Source organism: Hyperolius riggenbachi, chromosome 4, assembly GCF_040937935.1.
Source record: "Hyperolius riggenbachi isolate aHypRig1 chromosome 4, aHypRig1.pri, whole genome shotgun sequence".
In the NCBI taxonomy this organism is placed as follows: domain Eukaryota; kingdom Metazoa; phylum Chordata; class Amphibia; order Anura; family Hyperoliidae; genus Hyperolius; species Hyperolius riggenbachi.
This window is the reverse complement of record NC_090649.1, coordinates 366,659,043-366,679,414: the sequence shown is the minus strand read 5'-3', so window position 1 is coordinate 366,679,414 and position 20,372 is coordinate 366,659,043. Positions and strand designations below refer to the sequence as shown.

Below are 20,372 nucleotides of genomic sequence, written 5' to 3'. Positions count from 1 at the left end.
TACAAAATTGTGCAGAATCATCAACTCTCAGGAAGATAGTGTCATATTGCAACAGGATCTGGATAGGATGGCTATATGGGCACATACATGGCAGATGAAATTCAATGTTGAAAAATGTAAAGTCATGCATTTTGGTCGTACCAATGGTCTAGCTTAGGAGTACTTAGGAGTAGGTCTTAGGAGTACTCATCGACAACAAGTTAAATAATCGTACTCAATGCCAAGCTGCTGCAGCTAAAGCTAACAACATTTTGGGATGCATTAAAAGGGAAATAAAAACTCGAGATGCTAGCATAATATTGCCCCTGTTTAACTCTCTAGTAAGGCCACATCTGGAATATGGAATTCAGTTCTGGGCACCACATTACAAAAACGATATTGCAGTTTTAGAGCAGGTGCAGAGACGAGCAACAAAATTGGTTTATTTAGTCTAGAGAAAAGACGCCTTAGAGGAGATCTAATTAACATGTATAAATACATCAGAGGGCAATATAATAGCTTGGCGGATGAGCTTTTTGTTCCTAGGCCCTCTAAAAAGACTAGAGGACATGATCTGCGCATGGAGGAAAAACGTTTTAGCCATTTATTTAGGAACGTGTTCTTTACAGTAAGAGTGATTAAGATGTGGAATGCATTGCAACAGGAAGTCGTTATGGCAAACTCTATACCTGCATTTAAAGGGGGCTTAGATGCTTTCCTTGCGTTGAAAGACATCCATGGCTACAAATGATGTTGATCCAGGGATTTTATATGATTGCCATCTGGAGTCGGGAAGGAATTTTTCCCTTTTGGGGCTAATTGGACCATGCCTTGTAAGGGTTTTTTCGCCTTCCTCTGGATCAACAGGGATATGTGAGGGAGCAGGCTGGAGTTGTACTTTGTACTGGTTGAACTCGATGGACGTATGTCTTTTTTCAACCAAAATAATTATGTAACTATGTAACTATGTAACCATATACCAAGCCCTACAGGTGGAATATAAAATAGCCCCATACTTGAAAAGTATCCAAAACTCTCAAGAGATGCAAAGGGTGTGAGAGTGCTCACAACCTTAAAATCCAGTCTGGGTCGACACAGACAGACATACAAACCCAGGGAGAATAGACTATGCCAACACTGTAAGCAGAAGACCCTCTGGGATTAGAATCACTTCCCCAAATATACTGCAACCAGGAAAAAAATATTTAAAGAGACTCCGTAACAAAAATTGCATCCTGTTTTTTATCATCCTACAAGTTCAAAAAGCTATTCTAATGTGTTCTGGCTAACTGCAGCACTTTATACTATCACTGTCTCTGTAATAAATCAATGTATCTTTCCCCTGTCAGACTTGTCAGCCTGTGTCTGGAAGGCTGCCAAGTTCTTCAGTGTTGTGGTTCTGCTATGAACTCCCCGTTCCAGGCCCCTCTATGCACACTGCCTGTGTGTTATTTAGGATTAGAGCAGCTTCTCTCTTCTCTCTTATCTTTTACAAGCTGGATAAATCGTTCTCTGTGCTGGCTGGGCTTTCACATACTGAAGAATTACAGACAAGGGCAAAGCTGTTTGCAGGAAGAAACAAGCAGCCTGAAACTTCAGTGCATGAGAACAGGGGGAAAGAAACACACAAATGATCTCTTGAGATTCAAAAGGAAGGCTGTATACAGCCTGCTTGTGTATGGATGTATTTTCTATGTGTGGACATACTGTACATCAACCTACTTCCTGTTTTGGTGGCCATTTTGTTTGTTTATAAACAAACTTTTTAAAACAGTTTTTAACCACTTTTAATGCGGCGAGGAGCGGCGAAATTGTGTCAGAGGGTAATAGGAGATGTCCCCTAACGCACTGGTATGTTTACTTTTGTGCGATTTTAACAATACAGATTCTCTTTAAGAAACTGATAAAAATATTTCCAGACTTTCACACATTGGATGAGAGAAAACTCAACATTTCACTGAGAGATGCGGAATCCACAGTAACAATCACAGCACAATACTCACAGCATGCCACAGACTGAGGGGAGCATCAATGATCTATAAACATAAAAATGCCCAAAGACTGTTTACTCATTGTATCCCTATCCCAACCCCCCCATGTCTCCTATTTTTTCTTGCTTAGGCAATGCCTGTATGAATCTTGGTTATAGCAACAAAACTATTTTTGATTTGATCTGATCTCATGTTTTGATTTGCCGGAGTACCTATGTTCTCACCTTGTTACAATGCCCACATCAACTTGTACAAATAGGGGGTGTTACACAAGTGGTAAGGTATAGAGTAGCAATACATAGAACTACGTCAAATCTCAACAAAATTTGTTGCCTGTTATGGTATGAAAGTGTAACTGTGACCTCCAAATCATGGTTTTCTTTACCCATGTACCCAGGAGAGGAGGCAATAGGATTGTATTATCTAAAAGAAAACAAGTTCTCTTCTGGATTCACAATTTAGGGACAGTTGTTGCAAGATGACTGAAATATAATAAAGATCTGTATTTATTTTTTGAATATAGTACTGTTTGTTATTTAGATATAGATACTCTGCTGCTGTGCTTTGAACACAGCTGGAGTTGAGTGACCAAACTGTTTGCTCTTTAGTTCACATACGTGTTTTCTTCATTAGTTGCGCTGTTACTAGGCAACAATTAGGTTTATCTTTCTATCATCTATCATGATCAACACAGTCAAAAGCTTTTGAATAGTCAATAAATCAAAAGTAGGCATCCTTTTTTAATTCTTTTGCTTTCTCTATTATCCATCAAATGTTAGCAATATGGTCCTTTATGCCTCTTCCTCTTCTAAAACCAGATATTGATGCAGCCTAGCTTGTAGAATTTTGCTAGAATGATAAATTAGTGCAATTGTTTACAACAGCTACAACGCGCAAATTAAACCAAATGTCTGAGGTATAAAAAACCAACTAAACTCAAAAATGAAAGAGGTAAGTTCGTAAAGCAAGCATGTTGATTAGGGTCAATTACAAGTATTTCCTTTAAAAGTTGACGTCTCAAATTCAGAAACCCACTATGTAGCTGTGTACTTATAGATACAGATTAAAACCTGTAGTTAGTAGTTTCTTGGTGTCAAAGTGAGGTCTAACAATTTCTTACACCTCACTTCCTGTGAACTGTAAGTTCATTCACCCAGAAATATAGCCTGCCATCTATTTTTCTTTCTAATTTGGGTGTCACTTCAAAGACCTGATTGTTCCACCAGCTGAATCCAAAGAGGAGAGCAGATAAACTGTAGTTGACTTTGCCAAGACCCATAAAACAGGTATTCTATCTATCATTTTGCTTCTATATACTGTTTAACTACCAGCACTGTTAAAATAAAGAACAAATACCAGTATGTTGAAATATATTGAAAATGCTCATATACAGTATATTCTGTTGTAAATCATCATTACAAACTTTTGTACGGCATTTGATAATTATCCTGTTTGGATTACTTCAGTAAGGATTATTGAGTGCAAAGAGTGATTTATTTCCCTTTCTGTCTGATTTGCACAAACATCAGTAACACATGTCCTCATGCATTTTTTTTAGCAGTTCAATAAGGTATAGAGGTACTAGGCAAATCATGATGCCAGTGGCATCTTAGATTACAGCCCTGAAGTGCTGTAGAGGAACTAGATTATGAGGACATGTTGACCCAGTTAATGTAACCCTAGGAGAGTACAATAAGGACATTTTTAAAACTCTGCACATTTTATATTTGTTACTTAAACTGTCACTTTTCTGGCCCAACTCTTATGGCTCATAGTGATGTGTAGAAGTAGTATCATGCTGTGTTGTTCACACATAAAAAGTTTACACAGGGCTTCAGTTTTCTATGAGTTTTTTTGGCTTGGTTTCTGTCAGATTTGCTTCAGTTTTGTAAGAGTTTTCCATGGCTTCATTCACACATAAAAGGTGTACATTTCCAGTCCAGTCCAGTCCTGTCCTGTCAGTTTTGTATCAGTTTTCAATGGGTGTGGTCACACATAAAAGTTGTACAGTTCCAATCCTGTCAGGTAAAACTTATAGAAAACTGATGCAAAACTGACAGGATAGGACAGGACTGGAAAAGCATAGATTTATGTGTCAACCACAACTGTATCTTCCGCTCGTTTTCTTCCCATTGTCGGCCCGCGTGTATTGAGCGGGGAATCGATCCAGGCGCTGATCTGACACGTCAGATATTATCAATCGAGCCGCTGATGGCGGGTGGACAATGGGAAATAAAAACGACTGTATGCCCAACATTACACAGGTCAGTCCTAACAACATTTTATTTTTTTGTAAAGATAATGGAGACTGAAGTCATCCAATGACCCCTGGTCTTGACGTAAAAAGTGGAAATATCTTATATCCATAGTAAAAGAGAGTTAATATAAAAGGAACAAGCAATGTCACTCATATGTCCTACAATTCTAGTACCAAAGGGGCCTATAGAATGTGACGTTTTCCTCCAGAAATTGCTGTTCTATCTTAAAAAATCTATAGAGCCAAATGTGAACACCTGCAAACAGAGAAGGGTAGAACTAATAATTTTTAGTCCACTACTGTGTTTTGCATGAAAAACACAACGTTTTTGTTCCTAGGAACCTTTCCAGCTTCCATAATTTTTCAAATTCTTGAAAAACGTGTTTTGTTATTTGCAGAAACCTACATCTTCCCATAGAAACCCTATTTTGGCATTCTTGCTTGTGTGATAAGTTCTTTTATATGCAAACACACTACATGAAAAAATGTAATGCATTTTGCATTTCCATACTAGTTTATGGAAGCACATATTTAAAAAAAAAACACAAAAATCAAAATGCAAACATGAGTACAAACATATACAAACACTCCATGCAAATGTATTGTGTTTTTACACTGCAAGCAGTTTTTACTGGGAACAGGCCGACTGAACCTAAAATTGGACAAGGCAAAGTATAATAGCAATTAGATAAATAAGTGAAAATAAACTGTGTATGGTAAAGTAAAACATGTATTGGGATGTGACTTTGTAGTGGTTTTTAACTTAGCAGCATCCCCGTGTTTCAACAGTCTTTTTCCTGAGTGTATTGTGGAAAGTTTAATACTTTAAAGTGACAGTACACATTTATTTCTACAAATGCATGGCGTCCTTCTTGGTACAACAACCAGAGTGGGTGACAAGGAAAGGAAGTGCCCCCCCCCCCCCTCCTTTTCCTGTGCCAGACCGCATTTACTCCCTCCATCTAACACACAGACAAAAGTTATCCCAGTCAAAGTTCTGAGGTACAAGGGCCCTTCCCCACCTCCAAGTCCCCTCAAGACGTAGGAGAGTATAGTAATAAAATGGTGGGGGGGGGGGGGGAAGCTAGATATCATCTGGAAGACCTCTTTAAAGTGGGATACAACCCTGACAAACATTTAATAAAAATGTGTTTTCCTACTTTTTATTACCCATATAGTTACCATCTTCAGAGTTCTCAAAGTACAGTTTATCTGCTCTGAAAGCTGCCATTGCATTTTACTGCATAGCTTCTGTATTTGTATATTAAAATATATCTACTTATCACTTCTCAGCGCTCTGCTTCTACAGCAGAGAGAGCTCATTTTCAGCACAACTAGGAATGTGTACTAATTGAAGCACGAAGGAATGTAATCAAAAAACAATTTTATCACTTCTTCGGATGCGGTAACAAGCTTTCCATTAAAGAAGAAAGAGCTGTGTTTTAACTGTTTAAGAAGAAATATTGAGTTGCATACCACGTTAATAATAAAAGGCGGACCACATATATCCACTGCAGTCATTGGGAATAAGCATAGAGGTCATAGGAGGCTCTAAAGGTCTGTTTCCACTACACGCAGATTCTGGATGCAGAAAACTGACTCCAATGAATGCCTATGGGAAATATGCATCAGAAAAATCGTGTGTAGTGGAAACAGGCCCATAGACATTTATTGGAGTCAGTTTTTCTGCATCTATAATCTGTAGTGGAAATAGGCCCTTAACCTATTTACAAATAGTTGAAAGTTGAAAAAAAAAAACCTTGACAAAAAACAACATATTACGCAGCGCTGGACATTAGTTTAAATTACAGACAATATTTAGGGGTGACATACAGCAAAATGACAATGCAGAAATACAAGAAAGACCAGATCATGCAACACAGTATGAGTACAAGGTAATGCTTAGTCAGTCACTGGATAGAGCATGGAGATTAGGCAAGTTAGGTTCACTCAGATGCATAGCATGGGTTCACAGTAATGGAGGTGCATGATCAGGTAGGACACAAAAGGAGGAGGACCCTGCCCAAAGGCTTACAATCTAGAGGATTAAAGCATACAAGACAGATAGCCTCCAGAGGATTTGGGGTAAAATACTGACACCACATTACATTATAGGGTGAAGAGGAGGACTTGATAAAAAATTCTAAATTTGTGTCTTGTTTTCATTAGAGGATTTTCTTACATTATCTGCAGTCTTTCTTACATTCAACCAATTAGTTTGGTAAGGGGTACTAATGTACCTCTGTACTTCTCAAGGGAATAATCCCAGGCACTCTTATTATTAAACTGGGTTTCCAGATTATACCATATACCGTATTTTTTGGACTATAAGACACACTTTTTCTCCCCCAATAGTGTGGTGCATCTTAAAGTCCGAATACAGTTTCAGCCAGGTGTCGCATGGGGAGTATAGCAGTGTCTAGCAGACAAGAGTGATGCTAGCTCTGTCTAGAAGCACACACAGATGGAGAGCAACACAGAAGCAGCATTCTTGGACATGCATATACAGAACTATTGATCAGCAGACCAGAGAAATTAGGAGCGAGGTACCGCGAGACTTTACCACAGAATTTAATGGAAATCAGCCCGAAGAAGAAACTGTGGCTGGGCGTAGCAATAGGGGGTGCAGAGGTAGCCACCGCATCGGGACCCTTGGGCCAGAGGGGCCCCGAAGGGCCCTCCGTCAACTACAGTATTAGCTCTTTATTGGTCCTGTGCTCAAAATAATCACTTCTATAGATACTTTGAATAGTGGTAATCACTAACAAACTGTTCCCCATCCCCTAATTGCATCTCTGACACTGTAGTTGCCATTGGCAGGTTTTTGTGCGCTATCAGTGGTGCTCAAATACCCCTTTTCAAAATTCGAGTTAGGTCGAATTCGAATAGTAAATTATTCGAGGTCAGTCGAATATTCGAGTCGAATAATTTTTACTATTCGATTCAACCTCGGAATTCGAGCTCACTATTCGAGTCGGTATTCGAGCTCATTATTCGAGCTGACTATTCGAAATGGCCTTAAATAGCTTCCAACACTTGTTTTGAGGGTGAATGATGCAAGAAACCTCTTTTTTTCCAAGTAACAACAGCAAGTGATTATGTGGGGATGTTCCTTTAAAAAAAAAAAGTTGAAAAGAGAAGTTGTGTCCAGAAATTTGTTCAGTACTGTATATACTTCTTCTTCTTCTTCTTTATCTTCTATATCTTCTTCTTCTTCTTCTTCTATATCTTCTTCTTCTTCTTCTTCTTCTTCTATATCTTCTTCTATATCTTCTTCTTCTTTTATATTGTCTTCTTCTTCTTCTTCATCTTCTTCATCTTCTTCATCATCATCTTCTTCTTCTTCATCTTCTTTTTCTTCATCTTCTTCATCTTCTTCATCTTCTTCTTCATCTTCTTCTTCATCTTCTTCATCTTCTTCTTCTTCATCTTCTTCATCTTCTTCATCTTCATCTTCTTCATCTTCTTCATCTTCTTCTTCTTCATCTTCTTCATCTTCTTCATCTTCTTCTTCATCTTCTTCATCTTCTTCTTCTTCATCTTCTTCATCTTCTTCATCTTCTTCATCTTCTTCTTCATCTTCATCTTCTTCTTCTTCTTCTTCTTCATCTTCTTCTTCTTCTTCATCATCTTCTTCTTCTTCATCTTCTTCATCTTCATCTTCTTCATCTTCTTCATCTTCTTCTTCTTCATCATCTTCATCTTCTTCATCTTCTTCTTCTTCATCTTCTTCTTCTTCATCTTCTTCTCCTTCTTCTTCTTCTTCTTCTTCTTCTTCTTCTTCTTCTTCTTCATCTTCTTCTTCTTCATCTTCTTCATCTTCTTCTATATCGTCTTCTTCTTCACTTATTTCTCTTTTCAAATTTTTTTTTTTAAAGAAATGCAGCTATTTTTGAGCGTAACAAATAGCTGGTGGCGCACGCATGTTGGAAGCGCCATTGTATGTGCTCCCTGGCAGTGGAAACACACAGACAGCAGGAGGTAAATTCAGCAGCAGGAGGAGGAGGATGAGTGTGTGGCAGCAGGCAGTCAATGAGGCAGGCAGCGTGACATAATAGCCCTGGTACCTAGCGGTGATACCAGGGCTGTAAATAAACACAGCAGGCAGGAGGTCCCAGACAGCGGTCGTGCAGCCCACATTGTGTCCAATACACAACTGGGACAACACAGTTTTCAACCCGGGCACCTCAGAAAAATTAAACCTTTTTTTTTTTTTTGTTTTTTTTGTTTTGTTTTTACAACAAATTACACAGATATAGCTATTTTTTGACGTAATAGCTGGTGGCAGCAGAAGGTAAATCTGTGTACCCTGGCAGTGGGAAACACAGACAGACAGCAGCAGCAGCAAGAGGAATGGAGGAGTAATTATGTGTGCAGCTATTGTTTGACGTAATAGCTGGTGGCAGAGTGGCAGCAGAAGGTAAATCTGTGTACCCTGGCAGTGGGAAACACAGACAGACAGCAGCAGCAGCAGGAGGAATGGAGGAGTAATGTGAGCAGCTATTGTTTGACGTAATAGCTAGTGGCAGAATGGCAGCAGAAGCTAATTCTGTGTACCCTGGCAGTGGGAAACACAGACAGACAGCAGCATCAGCAGGAGGAATGGAGGAGTAGTGTGAGTGTGGCAGCAGGTAGGCAGCGTGACATAATAGCCCTGGTACCTAGCGGTGATACCAGGCCGTAAATGAACACAACAGGAGGTCCCAGACAGCGGTCGTGCAGCCCACATCGTGTCCAATACACAACTGGGACAACACAGTTTTCAACCCGGGCACCTCAGAAAAATTAAACCTTTTTTTTTTTTTAATGGTTTTTTGGTTTTGTTTGTAAAACAAATTACACAGATATATAGCTATTGTTTGACGTAATAGCTGGTGGCAGAGTGGCAGCAGAAGGTAAATCTGTGTACCCTGGCAGTGGGAAACACAGACAGACAGACAGCAGCAGCAGCAGGAGGAATGGAGGAGTAATTATGTGTGCAGCTATTGTTTGACGTAATAGCTGGTGGCAGACTGGCAGCAGAAGGTAATTCTGTGTACCCTGGCAGTGGGAAACACAGACAGACAGCAGCAGCAGGAGGAATGGAGGAGTAGTGTGAGTGTGGCAGCAGGCAGGCAGCGTGACATAATAGCCCTGGTACCTAGCGGTGATACCAGGCCGTAAATGAACACAACAGGAGGTCCCAGACAGCGGTCGTGCAGCCCACATCGTGTCCAATACACAACTGGGACAACACAGTTTTCAACCCGGGCACCTCAGAAAAATTAAACCTTTTTTTTTTTTTAATGGTTTTTTGGTTTTGTTTGTAAAACAAATTACACAGATATATAGCTATTGTTTGACGTAATAGCTGGTGGCAGAGTGGCAGCAGAAGGTAAATCTGTGTACCCTGGCAGTGGGAAACACAGACAGACAGCAGAAGGGCAGTACACAGCAGCCCACTGTAGGTGTAAAATGTGTGGCTGCAGGCGACGTAATAGTCAAAGTGAACCAGGCTGGCTTAGTGAGCAGGAGCCAGGAGGTGGTAAAGGGTGGTAAGGCACATTAACGATGGTTCTTAGCCAGTTCATGTCCCCCTCTCGCCGACAACAGGGGCCAGGAACTCGCCTTCCACCCACGCCTGGTTCATCTTGAGAAACGTCAGTCTGTCCACAGACTTGTGAGACAGACGTGAGCGTTTCTCGGTGACCACACCACCAGCTGCACTGAAGCAGCGCTCGGACAGCACGCTGGAAGGGGGGCAGGACAGCACTTCCAGGGCGTACTGCGCCAGCTCGCTCCAGATCTCCAGGCGCTTGACCCAATACTCCATGGGATCAACAGGGGCATCGCTGTCAAGCCCGCTGTAGGACCCCATGTAGTCAGCCACCATGCGGGTCAGGCGCTGGCTGTGACCGGTGGAGGATGCTGCTGCATGCACCTCCTCTCTAGTCACTGCTGCCGGAGACTCTACAGTCCTGTAGAGCTCGTGGCTGAGAGACAGCAGGTCTGTGGGGCGCTTGCTGCTGGATGCAGGCACCTGCTGCTGCCTCTGTGCTGGCTGCTGGACAGTGGGGGTGGAAGGCTGGGGGAAGGCTTCCTCCAAGCGCTCAACAAGGGCCTGCTGCAAGCTCCTTATTTGTTGCGCTGGGTCTCCTCCTGCAGGCGGCAGGAACTGGCTCAACTTCCCCTTGAGGCGTGGGTCCAACATCATGCTGATCCAGATGTCCTCCCTCTGCTTCATCTGGATCACCCTGGGGTCTCTGCGCAGGCACGTCAGCATGTGCGCTGCCATTGGGAAGAGACGGGCCACGTCTGCTGGCACATCGACGGCAGTGCTGCTGTCCTCATTATCCTCCTCTGCCTCGTCAGCCTCATCCTCTCTCCACCCCCGCACCAACTCAGCTGCACTGTGCTGCTCCCCCTCATCACCAGCAAGGTCAGGGACCTCCACCAAGTCCTTCTCCTCCTCCCCCTCAGAGGTGGACTGTGCAGCTGCTTGCCGCTCCTGCTGGTCCAAGGCTGCCGCTCCCTGTTCCAGCAAAGCATCGAGGGCCCTGTTCAGCAGACAAACCAGGGGCACCCACTCGCAGACCATAGCATGGTCCCTGCTCACCATGTTAGTGGCCTGCAGAAAGGGAGCCAGCACTAAGCACACCTGCTGCATGTGCCTCCAGTCATCATCGGGGACGATGGACGGGATGTTGCTGGTCTTGTCCCTTCTCTGAGCGGCGGAAACAGTGGCCAGGGCAAGGTACTGGTTGACAGCGTGCTTCTGTTCAACCAGACGCTCCAACATCGCCAGGGTGGAGTTCCAGCGAGTCGGAACGTCAAGGATCAGCCGATGGCGTGGCAGATCCAGCTCCTTTTGCACGTCTTCCAGGCTCGCACAGGCTGCAGCCGAGCGCCGGAAGTGACGCACAACGTTCCTTGCCGTTTCCAGCAGTTCGCCCATCCCCTGGTAGGTGCGCAAGAACTTCTGCACCACCAGGTTCAGCACGTGGGCAAGACAGGGGATGTGGGTCAGGTTTCCCCTGTCTATTGCGGCAACCAGATTGGCCCCATTGTCGGCCACCACCTCTCCGACTCTGAGGCCTCTGGGGGTCAGCCAAATCCTCTCCTGCTCCTGGAGTTTGGCCAACACATGGGTTGCCGTCAGCTTGGTCTTCCCAAGGCTGACCAAGTGCAGCAGCGCTTGGCAGTGGCGGGCCTTCACGCTGCTGCTGAGGCGGGGGGTTTGGCCAGGTGTGCCGGAGGATGGCAGAGGATCGGAGGAACCTGCTGCAGTTCCCCTGACCCTGCGGGGTGGCACCACCCACTGTGTTGCTGCTGCTGCTGTGCCCGCTGCTGCTCTCCCATCCTCACCCCCTTCCACCAAGCTGACCCAGTGGACAGTGAAGGACAGGTAGCGGCCTGTCCCGAAGCGGCTGCTCCAGGAGTCCATGGTGACGTGGACCCTTTCACCAACCGCGTGCTCCAGCCCTCGCTCCACATTGGCCATCACAAAGCGGTGCAGTGCAGGAATGGCCTTGCGGGAGAAAAAGTGTCTGCTGGGGAGCTGCCAGTCTGGAGCTGCGCAAGCAAGCAGCGCACGAATGTCGCTCCCCTCCTGCACGAGCGTGTACGGCAGGAGTTGGGAGCACATGGCCCGTGCCAGCAAGCCGTTCAGCTGCCGCACGCGACGGCTGCTGGGAGGCAGAGCCCTAACCACCCCCTGGAAGGACTCGCTCAAAAGGCTCTGGCGTGGCCTTTTGCTGGCACGGGAATCAGCAGACACAGCGGAGGAGGCTACTGAGGACTGGCTGCCAGAACAGGCCTCAGTGTCGGCGGCAGGAGTTGCAGAGGGGGGAGGAGCAGTGCGTTTCCGCACTCCTGCTGGTGCTGCTGGAGGAGCAGGAGGGCGGGTGGCTGCTGTTGCTGCTGCTGCTGAAGGCTGTGCAGTGATGGGTGTGGTGCCACTGCCAGCACCAGATGCCTTCAGCCTCTGGAACTCCTCATGCTGGTGGAAATGTTTCGCAGCAAGGTGGTTGATGAGCGAGCTGGTGCTGAACTTTAAGGGGTCTGCACCTCTGCTCAACTTCCGCTGACAGTGGTTGCAAGTGGCGTACTTGCTGTACACAGTGGGCATGGTGAAATATCGCCAGATTGGTGACAGAAACATCCCCCTACGGCATGGAAGCGCTGCTGCCTGTCTCCCTGTGGTGGTTGGGGGGGGGGGGGCTTGGGGGGCTTGGGTGCGGCTGGTGGTGGTACTGGCAGATGCTGCTGCTGCTGCTGCTGAGCCTGAGACACCAGCAGGCTGTGGGACCTGCCTACTGCTGCCAATGCTTGCAATGATGCGCCTCCTTGCAAGGCCCACAAGAGCATCCTCCTCCTCCTCCTCAGAGCTGCTGAGGACGACATCCCCTGGAGGTGGTGGCACCCAGTCTCTGTCTGTCACCGGGTCATCATCATCCTCCCCCTCCTGAAACATGTCCTGCTGGGATGATGACCCCCCCAAACTCCTCTCCTGATGCATGGATGGGCTGCTTGACTGTCGCCACAGTCTTGCTGTCCAATCCCTCATCCCCCAAAGTGCCCATCAGCATTTCCTCCTCAAGATCGCCAACAACAGCAGACAATTTACTCATGATGCCTGGGGTCAAAAGACTGCTGATTGACAGGTCGGCGAGTGACGATGAACTGGCCTCCTCCCCAGACCCTGCTGGGCGGCTGCTGCGAACAGGGGTGGTGGTGGTGGTGGTGAGGGTGGAGGCCTCGGATGCAGAGCTGATGGCGGGCTGCTCATCCTCCGTCATGAGTTGCACCACAGTGTCTGCATGCTTTTCCTCAATGGGACGTTTCCGACCCGGCTGGAGGAAAATCGGAGCAGGTGCTACACGCTGCTGCTGCTGTGTCTCTGCAGCGTGAGTTGCAGATGCTCCTGCTGGGCGGCGCCCAAGGCGTCCACGGCCAGTGGCTATGGGAGGAATGTTAGCCACTGAAGCTGCTGCTGCTGCTGCGGAACTGTGCATGGTGGCGCGGCCGCGGCCTGCCACAATGCTGCTCCCTCTCCTCCTGATTCCCTTGCTGCCCTTCCCCTTGCCCAAACCGCGCTGGCTGCCACTTCCAGACATCTTCGATGTTTTGGGCGTATAGACAAAAGTTTTTTAAAAGGGCGGGTGAAAAGTGGGGTACTTTAATGGAGTGGGTTGGTGGGTGAGGTGACTGAGTGAGTGTCCCTAGTACAGTAAGTAAGTAGTAACAGTCAGGAAGTACAACTAGCAGTTACAATAATCAGTAGTAATCACAAGTAAATTTAGTGTGTGTACACTACAGACAGTGAGTGCACGCACGCGCAAACACGCGCAGGAGCTAGCCTATGAACAGTGACTGAGTGAGTGTCCCTAGTACAGTAAGTAAGTAAGTAGTAACAGTCAGTAAGTACAACTAACTAATTACAATAATCAATCAGTTATCAGAAGGAAATAGAGTGTGTGTAGTGTGTGTACACAGACAGTGAGTGCACACACGCAGGAGCTAGTAGCCTATGAACAGTGACTGAGTGTCCTAGACTCCTAGTACAGTAAGTAGTAACAGTAAGTACAACTAACTAATTACAATAATCAATCAGTTATCAGAAGGAAATAGAGTGTGTGTAGCGTGTACACAGACAGTGAGTGCACACACGCAGGAGCTAGTAGCCTATGAACAGTGACTGAGTGTCCTAGACTCCTAGTACAGTAAGAGTAAGTAGTAACAGTAAGTACAAACAACTAACTAATTACAATAATGAATCAGTTATCAGAAGGAAATACAGTGTGTGTAGTGTGTGTACACAGACAGTGAGTGCACACACGCAGGAGCTAGTAGACTATGAACAGTGACTGAGTGTCCTAGACTCCTAGTACAGTAAGTAGTAACAGTAAGTACAACTAACTAATTACAATAATCAATCAGTTATCAGAAGGAAATAGAGTGTGTGTAGTGTGTACACAGACAGTGAGTGCACACACGCAGGAGCTAGTAGCCTATGAACAGTGACTGAGTGTCCTAGACTCCTAGTACAGTAAGAGTAAGTAGTAACAGTAAGTACAAACAACTAACTAATTACAATAATGAATCAGTTATCAGAAGGAAATAGAGTGTGTGTAGTGTGTGTACACAGACAGTGAGTGCACACACGCAGGAGCTAGTAGACTATGAACAGTGACTGAGTGTCCTAGACTCCTAGTACAGTAAGAGTAAGTAGTAACAGTAAGTACAACTAACTAATTACAATAAGCAATCAGTTATCAGAAGGAAATAGAGTGTGTGTAGTGTGTGTACACAGACAGTGAGTGCACACACGCAGGAGCTAGTAGCCTATGAACAGTGACTGAGTGTCCTAGACTCCTAGTACAGTAAGTAGTAACAGTAAGTACAACTAACTAATTACAATAATCAATTACAATAATCAATCAGTTATCAGAAGGAAATAGAGTGTGTAGTGTGTACACAGAAAGTGAGTGCACACACGCAGGAGCAGCTAGTAGCCTATGAACAGTGACAGTGAGTGTCCTAGTACAGTTACAGTATATAACTACAATACTAATACAATCAGTAGTAAAGGACAGCAGAAATACTGGTATAGAATAGAGAGAAATAAACAGAGGACAGGAGGACAGCTGCCCACACAGGCAAGGCCCTGAGGCCTAAAGCTGTAAGCCTGCAGCAGCTGGCCTGTCTCTATGTAACACAAAAGCTACTAACTAAAATACAATGTCTAACTAACTAACAACAATATAGGTGTGTATAGGAGGTGTATGTGAGCAAAAACGCTAGGTAAATGACCACAATAGAGCTCTTGCTAAGCCAAAGCACAAAGGAGCAACTCTCTCTCTGTACAAGTCTCAGGCAAGCACGGAGAAACCTAACATGGCGGCCGCTATTTATAGGGTAGGGGCTGGCCAGGGTCCCCCTCTGTGATTGGCTGCCGTCAGAGGGCCTGGGAGCCCTCTGATTGGCTCTAAGGACATCAATCTGGGCTATGACGCTATTCGAGCTCGGTACCGAGCTCGAATAGCGCCGTTTGCTCGAATAGCTCGAATAGTGAATGGGCTATTCGAGTGTACTCGAATAGCCCATTCGAATAGCTACAGCTATTCGGAGCTCGAATACCGAGCTCGAATAGCTGGAAAAGAGCTCGAATATTCGAGCTACTCGAATATTCGAGCTCTGCTGAGCACCACTGTGCGCTATATCAATTATTATGTATAGAGTGCTTGGGGGGCCCCATCGTAAAACTTGCTTTGGGGCCCACAGCTCCTAAGCTACGCCACTGAACTGTGCTCTGCTGTGTGCATTGTTTGGCCGCAGTATTTGACCTGCATACAGAGCCTGCTATGTTTTGCAGTGAGGACAATTTAATGTCTAAGCCACTCTCTGCTAGCCATGCCACGCACAAGCACGTCCTGCTAGTGTGCAGTGTCCCAGCGGTATCTCAGGATCGCTCCTTCGGCTGTTGTGGATGACTCCTGCTTGCTATAAACAACAAGCTCCATGTAAGTAGACCAGCGGCTTTGTATCAACTTCGGGGCCCCCTTGGAATGTATCTGATTTGCGGCTGTTACTTAGTTTCTGACAGCCTGGCAAACAGGTTTGCTGACCGGACACGTCTCTGAAAGCAGTGGCGTTCCTACTGTAGTGCGCAGGGGGGCGTGGCGCACCGGGTGACAGACTGCTAGGGGGGTGTCGCCACGACCCCCCACAGCAGCAGAGCAGGAGGGAGAAGCAGCGCTAGAAGGAGGGGCAGTGGTGGCAGCGGTGGGGAGGGGGGAAATATCCCCCCCCCTCCCTCACCTGGGACCCCTCCTTCTGCCTCTCTACCCCTCCATAGAGTAGCGGTGGCAAGTGCGGGCTCACATGCACACTTGCACAGAAGCGGGGAGACATGCACACTTGCACAGAATTACTCACCACTTCCGCGTTCCAAGCGCCGGCAGCGTCATGTCGTCACAGATCTCCACCTTCAAAGCCGCCCACTGTGCTTCCTGATTAGCGGAAGCACAGTGGGCGGCATTGAAGGCGGAGATCTGTGACGACATGACGCTGTCGGCGCTTGGAACGTGGCGTGGTGAGTAATTCTACGCATGTCTCCCCGCCGCCGAGCCCGCAGTTGCCACCGCTACTCTATGGAGGGGTAGAGAGGCAGAAGGAGGGGTCCCAGGTGGGGGAGGGGGGGATATTTCCCCCCTCCCCACCGCTGCCGCCACTGCCCCTCCTTCTAGCGCTGCTTCCCCCTCCTGGGGCATCTATACTGGGGGCAACTATACCAGCTATACTGGGGGCAGCTATACTGGGGGCAACTATACTGGGGGCAACTAAACTAGCTATACTGGGGGCAACTATACTGGGGGCAACTAAACTAGCTATACTGGGGGCAACTATACCAGCTATACTGGGGGCAACTATACCAGCTATACTGGGGGCAACTATACTGGGGCAGCTATACTAGCTATACTGGGGGCAACTAAACTAGCTATACTGGGGGCAACTAACTAGCTATACTGGGGGCAACTAAACTAGCTATACTGGGGGCAACTAACTAGCTATACTGGGAGGCAGCTATACCAGGCCAGCTATACTGGGGGCAACTATACCAGCTATACCGGGGGCAACTAAACTAGCTATACTGGGGGGCAACTAAACTAGCTATACTCGGGGCAGCTATACTAGCTATACTGGGGGCAGCTATACTAGCTATACTGGGGGCAGCTATACTAGCTATACTGGGCGAACTATACTAGCTATACTGGGGGCAACTAAGCTAGCTATACTGGGGGCAACTATACTAACTTCATTGGGGCAACTAGTTTCACTGGGGGCAACTATACTAGCTTCACTGGGGGCAGCTATACTGGGGGAAACGACTAGCTATACTGGGGGCAACTATACTAGCTATACTGGGGCAACTATACTAGCTAATACTTTAAATTACAGTTAGCTCCGCCCTCATCTGGTCATGACCACGCCCATTTTTGCCGCGAAGCACGCCGCAGGTTTTGGCCACACCCATTTTTTTGGGGTGGGGGGGTGGGTGTCTTTTAATACCCAGCACCGGGTGCCAAATGCCCTAGGTACGCCACTGTCTGAAAGTGAAAGTATGCAGATCCCCGGAAGAACACAAAGTAAAGCAAATGCAGTCATAAATGCCGGTAAATTCCTGCTTATTTAGCTCTTCAGCAGTTTATAAACTGGAAGTAGCATGAGACACTTAGAGATCGGACCTCCGCGGTGGATGGAGGTATGTGTTCCTGCCCGCCTGCTGCCACTGATTGATGCTGGAGGAAAACGCTGAGGAAAGAGCCCGGGTGAGGGTTGATGTGTGGCCATGCTTTCCCCTCATACTGCGACCCCTCCTGCCCCCCAAAACGGCCCTTGTGGGCCCAGGGGGGGGGATCCAAATTTTTGCAGGGGAGCCCGGTGATTTCTATCTATGCCCCTGTTTTGGCAGCTAATATATAAGCATGCTCCTGAACATTTCAGTTGGACCTCGTGTTGTCACATCCTTTCCTTTACAATCCTTTTGCATTTCTTCCATCCTTTCTTATATACTGTAAGTCTTTGTAAGATTTTAATTCACTAATAAAACCATTGCTCCTAGTGAAATTGTACAGCATGTGTGTACAAAAGGTGAGTAATTGTATAGGGCATGGATGTACACTGTGTGGGTAATTGTGTGTTAAGGAGGTGTTACGGATGAGTGGGATGAGTGCACAGATTTTGCTGAATTCCAACTTTCCGTTGGAATTTATCAAATTCAAGTTTCAGCTCGGGATTCAGAGTTAATTACGAACAATATATTACTTTATGTTTATATAGCATTTTTGTATGTTTATATAGTGGTCTGACGGTTCTTTTGTTGTTGGCCATGGACTATAAACCCTATCAGTGTTATTTAAATCAGCACATAATTGCTTGCAGTATCCCTGCCACATGCTTCATTTTGCAAAGTAGTAGCAGCTAGCAATCTGTATATTTTATTTATATGGATGTACGTTTACTGTTTTTAAGTCTGTGCTTTGCTACCACATTTAGGGTCATATTAAATAAATGTCGGTAAAATTATCGTGCGTAAGAAGTGTACAGCAATTTAACTGTTACTTACACTGCCTGTCTAGTACACATTGCTCAATTACCGCAACACAAGTTAAAGAGAACCCGAGGCGGGGTTCTTTCATCGCAATCCACATACAGAGGCTGGGTCTGTCTATAGAGCCCAGCCTCTGTTGCTAGTTAGTTTCCTCCAAAGACCCTACCTGCGCGCCGTCAGACCCCATAAAACACAGCCGCACTATGCGGCTGTGTTTACCTCACGGATGTCAGTCTCGGCTGCTCCCCCGCCTCATGAATCGCTCCGGTCCCTGCCCGCGTCCCTTCCCTTCAATCAGCGGGGAGGGAAGGGACGTGGGCGGGGACCGGATCGATTCAGGAGGCGGGGGAGCGGCGAGACTGGCATTAGTGAGATAAACACAGCCGGTTGCGACACGCTGCGTGTCGCAAGTGCGGCTGTGTTTTATGGGGTCTGACAGCGCGCAGGGGGGGGCCTTGGAGGAAACTAACTAGCAACAGAGGCTGGGCTCTTTAGACAGAACCAGCCTTTGTATGCGGATTGCGAAGTAAGAGCCCCGCCTCGGGTTCTCTTTCAATAGGTAATGTGAGTGGCACTAGTGTAATACGCGTTATGCTACTTGCATAGAGCATTACACTAGCAAAGCTTATGTTGCCTAGGTAACATGGGTCAGGCTAGTTGCGCTACACACTCACCATAAGTAACTGTAAAATTGCTGTGCACTCCCTGTGCATAGCATTGTTACCAGCATTTATTTAATATGGCCCTCAGTGACTTATTACCATGGTATTTTAAATGAATGCAGGTATTACTATAGGCAGGCATATGCCGTAGATGTTTTATATACTGGAGATATTTTCCTAATGTCTGTTTTTGCGGTATCATGTATTATGCAGGCATGCACTTAAGATGTCTGTGGCAGATTTACTAAATGGGTATATAATAAGGTGTTTGTGTCAAATGCAGTTCACATAAATGATTGATGTGTTTTAGGATTTCTATGAATGTCTATTATACATTTTTGAGTGTCAGGGTTGTTTGAAGCTATTCATTAATGTAATATTGTGATTAAGCAGTTGATTTGTGTAGCTGTTAAATGCAGATGATTGATCCAGGACACCACAATCACTTCAGCTTCAGCGCTTAGAAAGTATTTAGGATCTTGACAACTGCCAGGTCTAATGAATACAGTACACACATTCATAGTGTCCTCCACATGATTGCTTATTTTATTGCATTAGAATAATCTAAAGTCTATCTGTGGAGAGAATTACAAGAGGGCACTGGAAGACACTGCAGGGTGGCATGTGAGGGCACTGCTATAATTGGAGGCTATGCTATGACAAGAGCAACAGGGCAACAATGGGATGATTGGGGAAGGGGTCCAAAGTCTGCCCTAATGACTGTTGACCTGTACCTATACAACTGAATATTACAAAATATTTTTGGGTGCTGCACCATTGCTGCACATGAGTTGACAGGCAATTTTTGGAAGAACAGAGTTCCAAGTATAAGACAACTGCACATCAGGACTTAAAGGGAACCAGAGAGGATCAATAAAAGATTTTATACATACCTGGGGCTTCCTTCAGCCCCATATGCACGGATCGCTCCCACGCCGCCGTCCTCAGCTGCCTGGATCCGCCGGTACCGGGTCCCGTCATTACCGCCAGTCGGCCAGTCGGCTGGCGGACGCGGCCAATTCTCCGCATCACCGGGGGCTCCCTCCATACAGTTATGCGTGTGGCTGCCTACTGCGCAGCCGCATGCGTACGTGTATGAAGGGAGCACATGTGATGCAGACAATTGGCCGCGTCCGCCGGAAGTGACGGGCTCGGTACCGGCGGATCCAGGAAGCGGAGGATGGCGGTGTGGGAGCGATCCAGGCTTATGGGGCTGGAAGAAGCCACAGGTATGTTTAAAATCTTTTACTATTTTACCAAATCATTCCTCTCTGGTTCCCTTTAATTATCAATTATTTTTACATGAGCAAAGTTGGCTAATACACTAATGCACTTGAGTAACAAAATGTTAGAGCCACAACAACATAAAATAGAGAAATACTGTATATGCT

General features: G+C 46.0%; 1 protein-coding gene across 3 annotated transcripts in view; it reads right to left on the bottom strand.

Annotated features, from left to right (window-relative positions):
• Positions 1-20,372, bottom strand: part of GRM1 (glutamate metabotropic receptor 1) — a 616,944-nt gene that overhangs the window by 538,825 nt on the left and 57,747 nt on the right. The window lies entirely within an intron of this gene.